Raw genomic sequence first — 12,429 nt, 5'->3', positions numbered from 1 at the left:
GAGAAAGGGTGCACAGACGTACATGGGAAGAGGGGAGTACAAGGCAGAGAGAGAGAGACAAGCAGACTCTTCTCTGAGTGCAGAGCCCAGCTCGAGGCTCAATCCCAGGACTCTGAGATCATGACCTGAGCTGAAATCAAGGGTCAGATGCTTAACCAATGGAGCCACCTAGGCGCCCCTGTTTTATCATGCTTTCTTGTCTTAAAAAGTTTGCTGGCCAGAGAGAGCCTGCCCCCTCCCCAGGACTAGCCCTTAGAGCTGACCAAGGGCTCACCCGGACCACATCTGTCACAACAAACCAGCTACCCCTTCTCTAAGTCCCTCACACAAGCCAATCGTCCTCTGCTCTAATGCACGCCAGTGCCAGGTACCAGGCAACTAGACACCATCCCTGGCCGAAGCCCACTAGAAATTCAGGCCACCCCAGCCTGCACTGTATGCTCTGCCCTGCCTTGCTTTTCCTACAGAAACCCCACCCAGCACAGGCTCTGGTTCAGGCTTTCCTTCTGCCTCGTGCTTCCACCTCTGCTTCTCCCTCTCCCTCTGCCCTCCTCCACTCATGTGCACCCACTCTCTCCCTCAAATAAATAAAATCTTTAAAAAAAAAAAAAAAAGTTTTCAAATCAAATCAATTTGGGGAATGCTGAGTTCAGTACATTTCAATAAACCACTAGTGTGCCTTTTGAATCTCTATGAGTGTTTCCTAATTTTTTTAACCGAGTGGTCTTTATTCACACATTGTCTAGTTGTGTGTGTATATAATATACCTTAAAACAGCTTAAGTTATATATGTACGTCTACAGTGTCATAAATACACAGATACATCCATATGACACTTCTCCGCGTGCATACATAGACTTAGAAATCTTGCTGGCTGGGGGGAGAAGGCCCCTCCCAGAGCTAGCCTTTTCTTAGAAATAGCACCGGACTCACCCAGAGCACATCTCCTGTACACAAACCTAGCGATCCTGAGCCAGCAACCAATATTCTATCACTGTCATTCCCATGACTTCCTGCTGTCCAAGTCTCCTTCTGGTTTGCTGCACATATAAATATAAAGAAATCCTTATCTACAGCAATTCTTTAAAAAGTTGTTTTCGTGTCTTCACAAAGATGGGAAAAGGTTGTGGTAAAGACTGAACTCGCGCTTTGTGGGGAAAACTGAACACAACACCGAGTAGCAAACACACCGACACATTGACACGTAACTGACTATCAAGATTACAGATTAGCAGATCTCCATTCCCCTGGTTTCTGCTCCTGCCCCTTGCTTCAGGCAAAACCGCCAAGCCTCTTCTTTGAAAGCCCCTATTATAAATCTCAGACCTGACTTAACTCCCTGCGAGCAGGGCGGGCTTTAAGTATGAAACCGTTTCCATGCCCTTTAGTTTCCTTTCTCTTCCTAGGAGATTAAAAAGGGCTTCCTTATAAATACACAAGCAGCCCCATCCACGGACGGAAGTTCACAGAATCCTGAAGAACAGAAGAGCACGAGCTCAGCCCGGCCCCACAGAGAACTAAAAAGTCATTGTACATTAAGTGTGCCCGACCTCCCCGACCACCCCCACCCCGCCGCACCCCTGCTCATACCGGGTCTGCATCTTTAGGAAGAGGTTGCTTTACTGTCCTCCCTCCAGCGCCGGACTTCCCCGTGCCCATGACTTTCGGTGACCATCCAGTCTCTGTCTGGCCTGACTCCATCTGCCATCGCTGGCTGCCCGGTGTGGGGACGTTTCTGTTGCTGGATTCCCGTGGGTGGTTTCACTTCCCACTGTGCTCTGTGTCTGTGAAACACAGACAATGAGCTGGATGGACAAGGATTAAGCTGTCCTCTTCAAACCCCAAAGCAGCCTTTTCTCTCTGAGCAACAGTATTCTCCATGCCAGGTGACGGAAGGAAGGTTTTGAAGCCCTTTCGGATAGATATTTTTTCTCCTGCCTTCCTAACTGAAGTTTGCTTTAAGCCCAAACCTAAAATGGCTGCCCATTGGCGTGACCTGCTCACCACCCCTCGGGGACCAAACTCACTTCTCCACAGCTTGTGCTCTCCCTTGGCCCTGCTCACCCAGCCTGCCTGCCTTTTGGTCTACTCACACAACTACGTAGGATGCTCCCTCTGTGGGCAGCACTCATCCTCTCTTTTTGGCTGGTTAGCCCAACTCACACTTGAGTTGGTTATTTTATAAATGACTTTTTCCCTCCCATCTGCTTTTGTTCACCACTAGCACCTGCTGGTCTCTTAATGACTGCCTGGCTGTATCCATTCTGTCTCTAGCAATCCTACTGCTCATTTCTAAGTGCCTGGATTGGTCTTTTGTAAAAACAACTTGTCCTTGTTTCTAAATTTCCTGTTCTTGTTTCATGGATATAATGGCCTCTTGTATCTCCTGAAGGATATTAAATATAATTGCTTTAAAAGCCTGTGCTTGGCTGGCTGGCCCAGTCAGTTAAGTGTCCAGACTCTTGATTTCAGTTCAGGTCATGATCTTCTCTCAAGACCATGGGCTCTGTGCTCCACAGAGAGTCTGCTTAAGATTCTCTCTCTCCCTCTGCCCCTCCCCAACTTGAGCTCTCTCACCTGCTGTAAAAAAATTAAAAATAAATGAAATAAACAAAAGCTGGTGCTGCTCGCTCTATTGTTTGTTTCCTTTTGTGTAAGAAACTTGTTTATCATCTCTTGCTTTCCTCGAATGTTTCAAAATTTCTCACTGTGTGTCGGCCTTCTATGGCAGAAGTTGCCCACAAGTAGCCAGCATAGCAGCTCCCCTCTGCCGTCCTAAGGAAAAGTCACTCTTTATTCACCTCCTGCTTGGAATTCTACAACACTTCCTTCTTACCTATTTTACCTCAGTTTCTCTTCAGATGTACTCAAGGTGGTAGAAAGAAAATGTATTGTTATCCACATTTTACAACTCGATAAACTAAAATTCTGGGAAACTCTTTTTTCCAAAATCAAGGACTTACTAAACTATCAGATCCAAACTCAAACCAGACAACCCAGTTTCGTATTCCACGCTCCTCACACCACACTGTGGCTTCCTTTCATGTGCATCTACTCAACAGTCAGCCTGTTGGTCAGGTTTCCAGTTACAAGAGACAGAAACCTGGTCCAAGCTAACAGACCAAAGAGACAATTTCTACAACTGGAAAAAGGTAGCACATGACCACACAACAGCGAGAGCGGGAGACCACAGTGCTCTCAGAATTCTCTTTCTCTACCTCAGGCCTCTGATCCTCTGTGTGTTGACTTCACTCTTGCCTTCCACAGGTTCTTTTCTCCACGTGGGGAAGTATATGCAGGGCCTCCAGGGTCCCAGATCCACATCCAAGCAGCCCTGCCCTCCCACTCCCAAAGGAAAGAGAGAATTTCTCTCTCCCATCTTCAGTTTTTAAAATCCTCGAGGAGGACTGTGGTTGGTCCAGTGCTTGTCACATGCTCACTGCCTGGACCTATCATGGTAGTCATGGAAATAAGATATTTTCATTGGCCTGATCTAGGTTGTAGACCCATCTCTGTCGTTGGAGGGCTGGGTCTAATTGTCAGCCAACCTCTAAAATCACAGAAGCCGCTCCTCCAAAGGGAAGTGATATTTCCCCCTTGGTATGTGGATCGCCTATAGGGTTTGTGTTGGATGACTGCCCAGTAAGTTTTGCACACATAGTAACGATGTTTAGCAAATGGGTACAGAGACTTAGCCATATATTATGAAAACCAATCAGGCCTCGGCCTGTGTAGTGGACAGAAGCTGGACTTGGGTTTCAGACTCTGGGTTCAAATCCCAGTGCTGTTGTTCAAGAACTGTGTGACCTTAGACAATATGCTTAACAAGGATACTTGAGTATCTGTTATTCTCTTGAGCAATATATTTAACTTGGCAGATAATAAGCCCTCAACAGTTTCAAATATACCTCTCCTAACATCTGTACTTTCTATTTCCTTTCTCACTGTCCAGAAAGTGGTGATTCCAGCCAGGATTTTGCAGCATTCCCAGGAATATCTTTGGTTGATTCAAAATTGGCCATCAAAGTCTCAAAAACATTCTAATAAAAGGTGTTTTCATTCCTCTCACTTAGAAAAATGAGGTACTTGTTTCTGCTTTTTAGAAGAAGGCAGATATGAAACCAGATAATCAGAATTAAATAAACAGGAGGGGCTGTGGTCGGACTGAACTGTATTGGACCTAGGGCTTTTAAAGAAGTAAGATTAAATAAATATGACCATATGGGTCATATAATCCAATATGACTGGTACCCTTAAATGAAGAGGAAGAGGCACTGGGGGGCTGTGCACAGAGGGGAAACCATGCAGAATGGAGAAGAAGACAGCCATCCACAAGCCAAGGAGAGAGGCCTTAGAGGAAACCAATTCTGCCAACACCTCAATCTTAGACCTCTAGCTCCGAGAACTGTGAGAAAATAAATTTTTGTTGTTTAAGCCCCCATCTGTGGGATTCAGACTGAACAAAGTAATATAGGGATGTCCCAACTTTTTAAAAATGTGGGAGGCACTGTCTTTGGTCAAGAAAGTCCATTTCTATGCGAACTCTATCACATTGAGATCAGCTCCTATTCATCTTTCCCCCAAATTTATTTCAAACCTGTTAGTTGTAGAAAAAAATTACAAGAGCAAACTATGCCAACTGTACCTGGCTACTTCCATTAACCAGCAGAGATCGCTTCTAAACGTTTCCTTCTATCTTCTTATCCTAGCCTCATCTTCCCACACCTGCTGAAGCCATCTCTTCCCATGCCATTCCCTACAATGCCATGGCCAAGGCATTGCCCTTCATGGACCAGACATGAGTCTCTTCATTAAACCACCAGAGGTCTTGCTGTGCTGGTGGGAGCCCTGCTGTTTAGAGAAATGTGAATCATAATTACACGTAAAGAGAATTCTCTCTCCTGTTTGCTGATCCCATTCTCCAAAAGCCTAGTCATTTGAAAAAAACTTAATTGTTTGGGTTTTATGATAGGTTAGATGAACAGAATTAACAGCTCTAGCCAGGCACTTAAATGAAGATACACAGGCTACCCACAACGCATCCCAAGGTGAGGAGCTGTCCAGCCTGGAGTGGGGGCAGAGCAGATTTCCTTCCTCCTCAGATTCCACTTTTACTAGGGTGGAACTCAGAAGCGGGAGCTTCTCTTTTCAAATCTGTAAAATGGGATATTATTTACTCTAAACGTTGTTAAGAGGACCAAATAAATACGTAAGGGACCTCTCAAACATAGGGGTTCCGGACAAACCAGTTCCCTCCCCATTTGTTTCTTCATCTGAGGGAAAAAGAGAGAGACAGAGAGGATGAGAGAAAGAGAAAAGGGGAGAGAAGGAGGGAGGAAAGAAGTCAGAAAGACAGAAAGAAGGCATAGAAAAAAGAACAAACTCCCCACCGTTACAGAGACAGGATCAAATCCTATGTGGGAAAGTGTGGCGCAAACTGCGTAATATCACCTACATGGAAGGTGTAATGGTGATAATTTTTACTTATTTCACAAATAGCAAACACTCACAACATAGAGCTTACCACATGCCAGTCAATGTTTTAAGTACTTTATAAATATTAACTTCTTTCCTTTCACAACAACCCTGAGGTAAGCTCTTTTCTTCGTCCCTTTTTACAGGAGGGGAATCCAGCCCAGAGAGCTCAACGGGTTTGCCCAAGCTCACGTGGCTAGCAACAGGCAAAGCTGCCTCCCAACCAGGGCAGCCAGGCTCCCAGAGTCTACGCCCCGACCCACAATTCTGTGCTGTCCTTGACCATGAGGCTGATACCGTGCGGTACTCAGAGTCTCTTCAGTTCCCCACTTTTACTCCTTCCACCTCCACCCACACCAGAGAAGGGACAGCTTGTGTGAGCCAGGGATCTGAGTCCCAGGGGGAGGCTTGGAAATGAAGGTCATTTCTTCAAGGAACACCTCCTCCTCACCCCTACCCCCTCTTCCAGGCATTGCAGAGCAATCTGGGAGAAGAAAATTCGGCCCCCTGCGCAGTGGGTGCTGCTGGGATGCCATAGCCAGAAGGGTTACCTGGGCAGCAGCAGGGCAGGGATGAGACGGGGAGAGGGGGTGTGCCAGCCCACCAGCCCTGCGCCTTTCCTTCTCAGCCAGAGCTCACCTTGGAGCCGCTGACTGAGGCCGGCCAGCTGTATCTGGAAAAGAGTGTAGTTGTCACAGGCAGGAAGGTCACTGCTTTATACTGCTGCCGAAGACAATTTCCCCAGGCTTCTGTGTTTTGGGAAAGGCAGAGTGGCAACACGTGTTTCTATTCTGCGTGGTACCCTCCTCCATGCGAAGATGGCAGCGCCCACACCTACAGAGGGCTGGGCGGCTTCAAGAAGAGGAACTAATTCAAGAGGAGGGCCTGGGAGGCACAGCTGAAAATGGACTTGGAGACAGAATTGGGTGACTCGCATTCATTTATTCACTCCTACAAAGACTGACTGAATCTCTACTCTATGCCAGGCCCTCATCCAAAGCTGTGGACACGGTGGTTAATAGAACACAGTCCTGGGGCGCCTGGGTGGCTAAGTAGGTTAAGGCTCCAAATCTGAATTTCGGCTCAGGTCATGATCTCAGGGTCGTGAGATTGAGCCCAGTGTGGGCCTCCACGCTCAGTGGGGTATCTGCTTGAGGATTCTTTCCCTCTGACCCTCCCCCTGTTCGCTTGAGCTCTCTCTCTCAAATAAATAGACCTTAAAAAGAGAACCACAATTCTTGCCTTCTTTAAGTTTATACTCTTAAACACATAAGAGAATTTCAGAGAGAGATAAATGCCATGCAGAAAATGAAATTGAGCACTGAGACAGACCCCTAACATCATTGGTGCTAGGTCCTTCTATACTGAGGGCAGTGGCCCCGGAAGGCCTGGGGGAGGAGCATGACAGGCAGAGGGAAACGCAAGTACAAACACGCCAAAGTGCAAGGGCAAGGCATGGCGAGCTAGACTGGGAGGAGTTAGGAGAAGCACCGTGGTCAGCTGACCTAACGGTAGTTTAGTGAACAGCGGGGATGTCATGGGCCATGAGATCGAAGGTCCACTTACGGAAACCATCAAAGGCCTTTTGGTGGGGAGACTTGCCAATTGGTAACTTTTTTTTCTTTTTAAAAGTTATTTATTTATAATTTTCTTATAACTTTATTATAATTCTCTTACAATCCACACTTAATAAAGGCAATAAGGAAAATAAACAAGTAATAAGAAAATCATTTGCCTGTTGGTAAATTATTGATATTGAAAAATAAGAGGTGGGGGAGGGACACCTGGGTGGCTCAGTTGGTTAAGCAGCTGCCTTCGGCTCAGGTCATGATCCCAGCGTCCTGGGATCCAGACCCATATCAGGCTCCTTGATCAGCAGGGAGCCATCTTCTCCCTCTGCCTCTGCCTGCCATTCTGTCTGCCTGTGCTCGCTCTCTCTCTGATAAATAAATAAAATCTTTAAAAAAAAAAAAAAATAAGAGGCGTGCCTGGGTGGCTCAGCTGATTAAGCATCTGATTCTTGTTTTTGGCTCAGGTTGTGGTCTCATGGGTTGTGAGATCAAGGCCCACCTCAGGCTTCTGCTCAGCAGGGAACCTACTAGAAGATTCTCTCCCTCTGCCCCTCCCCCCACTGACGTGAGGGCCCTCTCTCTCTCTCAAATAAATAATAAATCTTTAAAAAGAAAGGGAGGGAGGAAGGAAGGAAGGAAGGAAGGAAGGAAGGAAGGAAGGCAAGGCAAGAAAAGGAAGAGAAGGGAAAGGAAGGGAAGGGAGCCCAGTTGTCCCCAACCCTGAAGTAGACAGAATTCCAGACTAGGAGTCAGAAGACCTTGAGTTACCTGATCATATCAGTTCTCTTCTACTTATTAGTAAAGTGGAAAAATGACATCTACTTTTTAAAATATATATTATGTCTTTTATGAAGGTATGATCAACATACAACATCACATTAGTTTCAGGTGTACAACACAGTGATTTGACATTTGTGTGTATTATGAAATGCTCACCACAAGAAGTCTGCTTACCATCTGTCACCATGTAAAATTCTACAATATTACTGACTGTATTCTCCATACTGTACATCACATCCCCATGACTTACTCATATTTTTTTGATTTATACATTTTATAACTGGAAGTTTGTACCTCGTTAGCCTTTTCACCCATTTCGCCCCTTCTAATCCCCTTCCTCTCTGGCAACCAACCCATCTGTTCTCTGTATCTGTGAGTCTAAGTTTTGTTTTGGTTGGTTTGTTTGTTTTGTGTTTTCAGATTCCACATATAAGTGAAGTCATGCAGTATTTGTCCTTCTCTGTCTCACTTATTTCACTTAATATAATACCCACAAGTTCCATCTATGTTGTCACAAATGTTAAAATTTCATTGATTTTTATGGTTGTATAATATTCTAGTGTGTGTGTGTGTGTGTGTGTGTGCGCGCGCGCGCCCCACATCTTCTTTATCCCTTCATCTGTCAATGGACACTAAGGTTGTTTTCCATATATTGGCTATTGTCAGTAATACTACAATGAACATAGGGGTACGTATATCTTTTAGAATTAGTGTTTCCTTTTCTTCAGGTAGATACCAGTGTTGCTGGTATCATATGGCAGACTTATTTTTAGTTTTTTAAAATGATTACTCTTTAATTTTTTTGAGGACCCTCCAAACTATTTTCTTTCCATCGTGGCTGCACCAGTTTACATTCCCCAACAGTGCACAAGGTTCCCTTACCTCCACATCCTTGCCAACACTTGTTATCTCTTGTCTTTTTGATAATAGCCATTCTGACAGGTGTAAAATGACATCTCGTTGTGGTTTTCATCCGCATCGCCCTGACGATGAGTGATGTTGAGCATCTTTTTATGTGTCTGTTAGAGGCCACCTTACATCTTCTTTAGATAAATGTCTCTTCAGGTCCTCTGCCCACTTTTAATCATATTATCTGGTGGTTCTGTTGTTGTTGTTGTTGTGACTGACCTGTATGAGTTCTTTATTTAAATATTTCCCCTTTTCAGATATATGACTTGGAAATATCTTCCCTCATTCAGTAAGTTGCCTTTTCATTTGTTGATGGTTTCCTTCACTGTGCAGAAGCTTTTGGGTTTGATGTAGTCCCGTTTCTTTACTTTTGGTTTTGTTTCCCTTGCCTTTAGAGTCAGATCCCACAAATATATCCCTATGACCGATGTCAAGATGCTTAATGCCTATGTTTTCTTCTAGGAGTTTTAAGGGTTCAGGTCACGCATTTAGGTCTTTCATCCATTTTGAGTTTATTCTGTGTATGGTGTAGGAAAGTAGTACCGTTTTATTATTTTGCATGTAGCTATCCATTATTCCCAACCATTTGTTGAAGAGGCTGTCTTTTTGTCATTGGATATTTTTGCCTCCTTTGAAAATGACACCCCCTTTAAGGGTTTTGGAGAGAATTAAGTATGACAGTGTGCATCAAAGTACCAGCGTGTTCTTTGGCACATGAAGTGCTCAAAAACTGAGAGCTACAACAAGATATACCACATACTATGAGAACTGCCAAGACCCAAAACATGGACAACACCAAACTCTGGAGTAAGAGGACCTCCCGGGTGGGGAGGCAACACATTATGGCCTCTTTGGAAAAGAGCTTGGTGGTTTCTTACAAAACCAAACATACTTCTACCACTTGATCCAGCAATCACACACCTTGATATTTACCCAAAGGAGTTGAAACTGTTTCCACATAAAAACCCACACACAGGTGTTTATGGTAGTTTTATACATAATCTCCAAAACCTGGAAGCAGCCAAGATGTCCCTCAGTAGGCGAATGGGTAAATAAACAGTGGTACATCCTGACAACGGAATACGATTCAGCATGAAAATAAATGAGCTACCAAGCCATGAAAAGACATGGAGGAACTTTAAATGATATTCCTAAGTGAAAGAAGCCAATCTCAAAAGGTTCTATACTATATGATTCCAACTATGTGACATTCTGGAAAAGGCAAAACTATGGAGACAGTTAAAAAAAAAAAATCGGTGGTTGCCAGGGTTAGAGAGAGGATTTTTAGGGCCGAGAAATTGCTCTGTGTGATACTATGATAACTGAAACATATCCTTACACGTTTGTCTAAATGCATAGCACAGGGACGCCTGGGTGGCTCAGTTGGTTAAGCAGCTGCCTTCGGCTCAGGTCATGATCCCAGCGTCCTGGGATCGAGTCCCACATCGGGCTCCTTGCTCAGCAGGGAGCCTGCTTCTCCCTCTGCCTCTGCCTGCCATTCTGTCTGCCTGTGCTTGCTCTCTCCCCCTCTCTCTCTCTGATAAATAAATAAAATTAAAAAAAAAATGCATAGCACATACAAAACCAAGAGGGGACCCTAATGTGAACCTTTGTGTGATGATGTGCCCACCCAGGTTCATCAGTTGCAACAAATGCACTGCGCTGGTGGGGGTTGTTGATGATGGTGGAAGTTATGTGTGCATGGGAGCGGGGGTATGAGAAAAATGTTGGTGCCTGCCTCTCAACTTGGCTATAAAACTAACACTGCTTTTATTTTTTTTAAGATTTTATTTATTTATTTGAGAGAGAGGGCACATGAGGAGGGAGGATCTGAGGGAGAAACAGACTCCCTGCTGAGCAGGGAGCCCCATATGGGACTTGATCCTGGGACCCAAGGATCATGATCTGAGCTGAAGGCAGTCGTTTAACCCACTGAGCCACCCAGGTGCTCCAGCACTGCTTTTAAAAAATAAAGTCCTGGGCACCTGGGTGTCTCAGTGGGTTAAAGCCTCTGCTTTCGGCTCAGGTCATGATCCCAGAGTCCTGGGATCAAGGCCCGCATTGGGCTCTCTGCTCAGCAGGGAGCCTGCTTCCCTGTCTCTCTCTGCCTGCCTCTCTGCCTACTTGTGATCTCTGTCTGTCAAATAAATAAAATCTTTTAAAAATAAATAAATATATAAGTAAATAAAGTCTTAGAGAGCCTGGGCGGCTCAGTCAGTTGAGCGTCTACCTTCAGCTCAGGTTGGGATCCCAGGGTCCTGCATCAGGTTTCCTGCTCAGTGGGGACTCTGCTTCTCCTTCTCCCTTTGCTGCTCCCCCTGCTTGTGCTCACTCTGTGTCTGTCTCTATGTCAAATAAATAAACTCTTTAAAACAAATTTAAAAATTAAAAGTCTCAAAAGAAAAAAAAAAACACATAACAAAACCCTGGGGCTAATGGTATTTCAGGCCTGTGCATTACAGAACACTGGGGAAGTTACTTAAGGAAAAGGGACAGCTATCATGTATTACGTACATGCGGCAGGCTCTGAGCACTGGTCATGGGTCACGTCTGCTTCTCCATTTGTGCCGTGAGGGGGTAGGGTCGGTGATCCCCAAGATCCACCTTGGGCATCTACCATAAAGAGGGGCTGCGCTCAGACCACCAAGGCAGGGGAGAGCCAGAACAAGGCAGCCCCAGGGAGGGGTGTGAGGCCAGGGACCCTACAAGAACTTCTAGAAATCCACAGGGCCCTTCAAAGCCTCTCAGAGACTCCTGGAGCTCAGCACTGTGTCCCAGTGCAACAGCTGCATTTTGAGCTGGGACCTGCCTTGTCCAATAATATGGTGCTCCAGGAATTTACTTTTCTGTTTTTCTCAGCAAAGTTTCTATTCCACACCCTCCCATCCTAGCCAGTACCCCCACTCTGGCGCACTGTTCGAACCCCTGCTTCTAGTCCTTGCAATTTACTTCAGCCATCTTGGCACTATGTATGGTCTTTGCATTATGACCAACAGCAAAGACCAGGGGGACTTAGTGCCATGAGTGCTCCCCTCTCCCTGCACAGTCAGCCCCATCCCATACCCACGGACTTCATCATCAGTGGTGAGCTTGGTGGTAAGGGCGGTCCTCAGCTGGAGACTGAGGATGGAAGAAGTCTTATTTAGCTCGTTTCCACATGGTTCCAACAAATCATATAGTTCCATATAGTTCCTGATATCAACACTGAGTCTTGGGGTGCCTGGGTGGTTCAGTCAGTTAAGCGTCCAATTTTGGCTTGATTTTGGCTCAAGTCATCATCTCAGGGTCCTGGGATCAAGGATCAAGTTCCCACATGGTGGCGGGGGCGGGGGGGGGGGGCGGGGGGGGGGGGGGGTGTCCCTGCTCAGCAGGGAGCCTGCTTCTCCCTCTGCCCCACCCCCCATCGACTTGTGCACTCTCTTTCTCTCAAATAAGTAAAACCTTTTTTAAAAGGAAAAAAAGAATTTTTTCTTAAAAAGTAAAAGGAATGGACAGTCCTCACGGCTCTACCAAACAGAGGTGGGCCCACTCCCAAAGTGCCGAAGAGACTGCAGGCAACAAAAACAGAGCCAGGGAGGGCTGACCTTGAGTCCCTCTGGGGAACATGCCTCAGGCCCAGAAGTGCCCCCCTGCACTTAGAAACAGAGGACACTTTCACCTTTCTTCTCTAGCAGAATATTTCCTTGTTTGTGGA

General features: G+C 45.7%; 1 long non-coding RNA gene across 1 annotated transcript in view; it reads right to left on the bottom strand.

Annotated features, from left to right (window-relative positions):
- LOC101677016 overlaps positions 1–12,429 on the bottom strand; it is a 113,939-nt gene that overhangs the window by 14,844 nt on the left and 86,666 nt on the right. Inside the window, exon 2 of the long non-coding RNA XR_006604085.1 lies at positions 1,591–1,784. This is a non-coding gene — a long non-coding RNA (uncharacterized LOC101677016). The remainder of the gene's footprint in view (positions 1–1,590; positions 1,785–12,429) is intronic.

Source organism: Mustela putorius, unplaced genomic scaffold (genome assembly GCF_011764305.1).
Source record: "Mustela putorius furo isolate JIRA1106 unplaced genomic scaffold, ASM1176430v1.1 tig00003976_pilon_pilon_pilon, whole genome shotgun sequence".
Lineage (NCBI taxonomy): Eukaryota > Metazoa > Chordata > Mammalia > Carnivora > Mustelidae > Mustela > Mustela putorius.
Note: the sequence above shows the minus strand (reverse complement) of the source record. Positions and strands in the feature narration are given on the sequence as shown.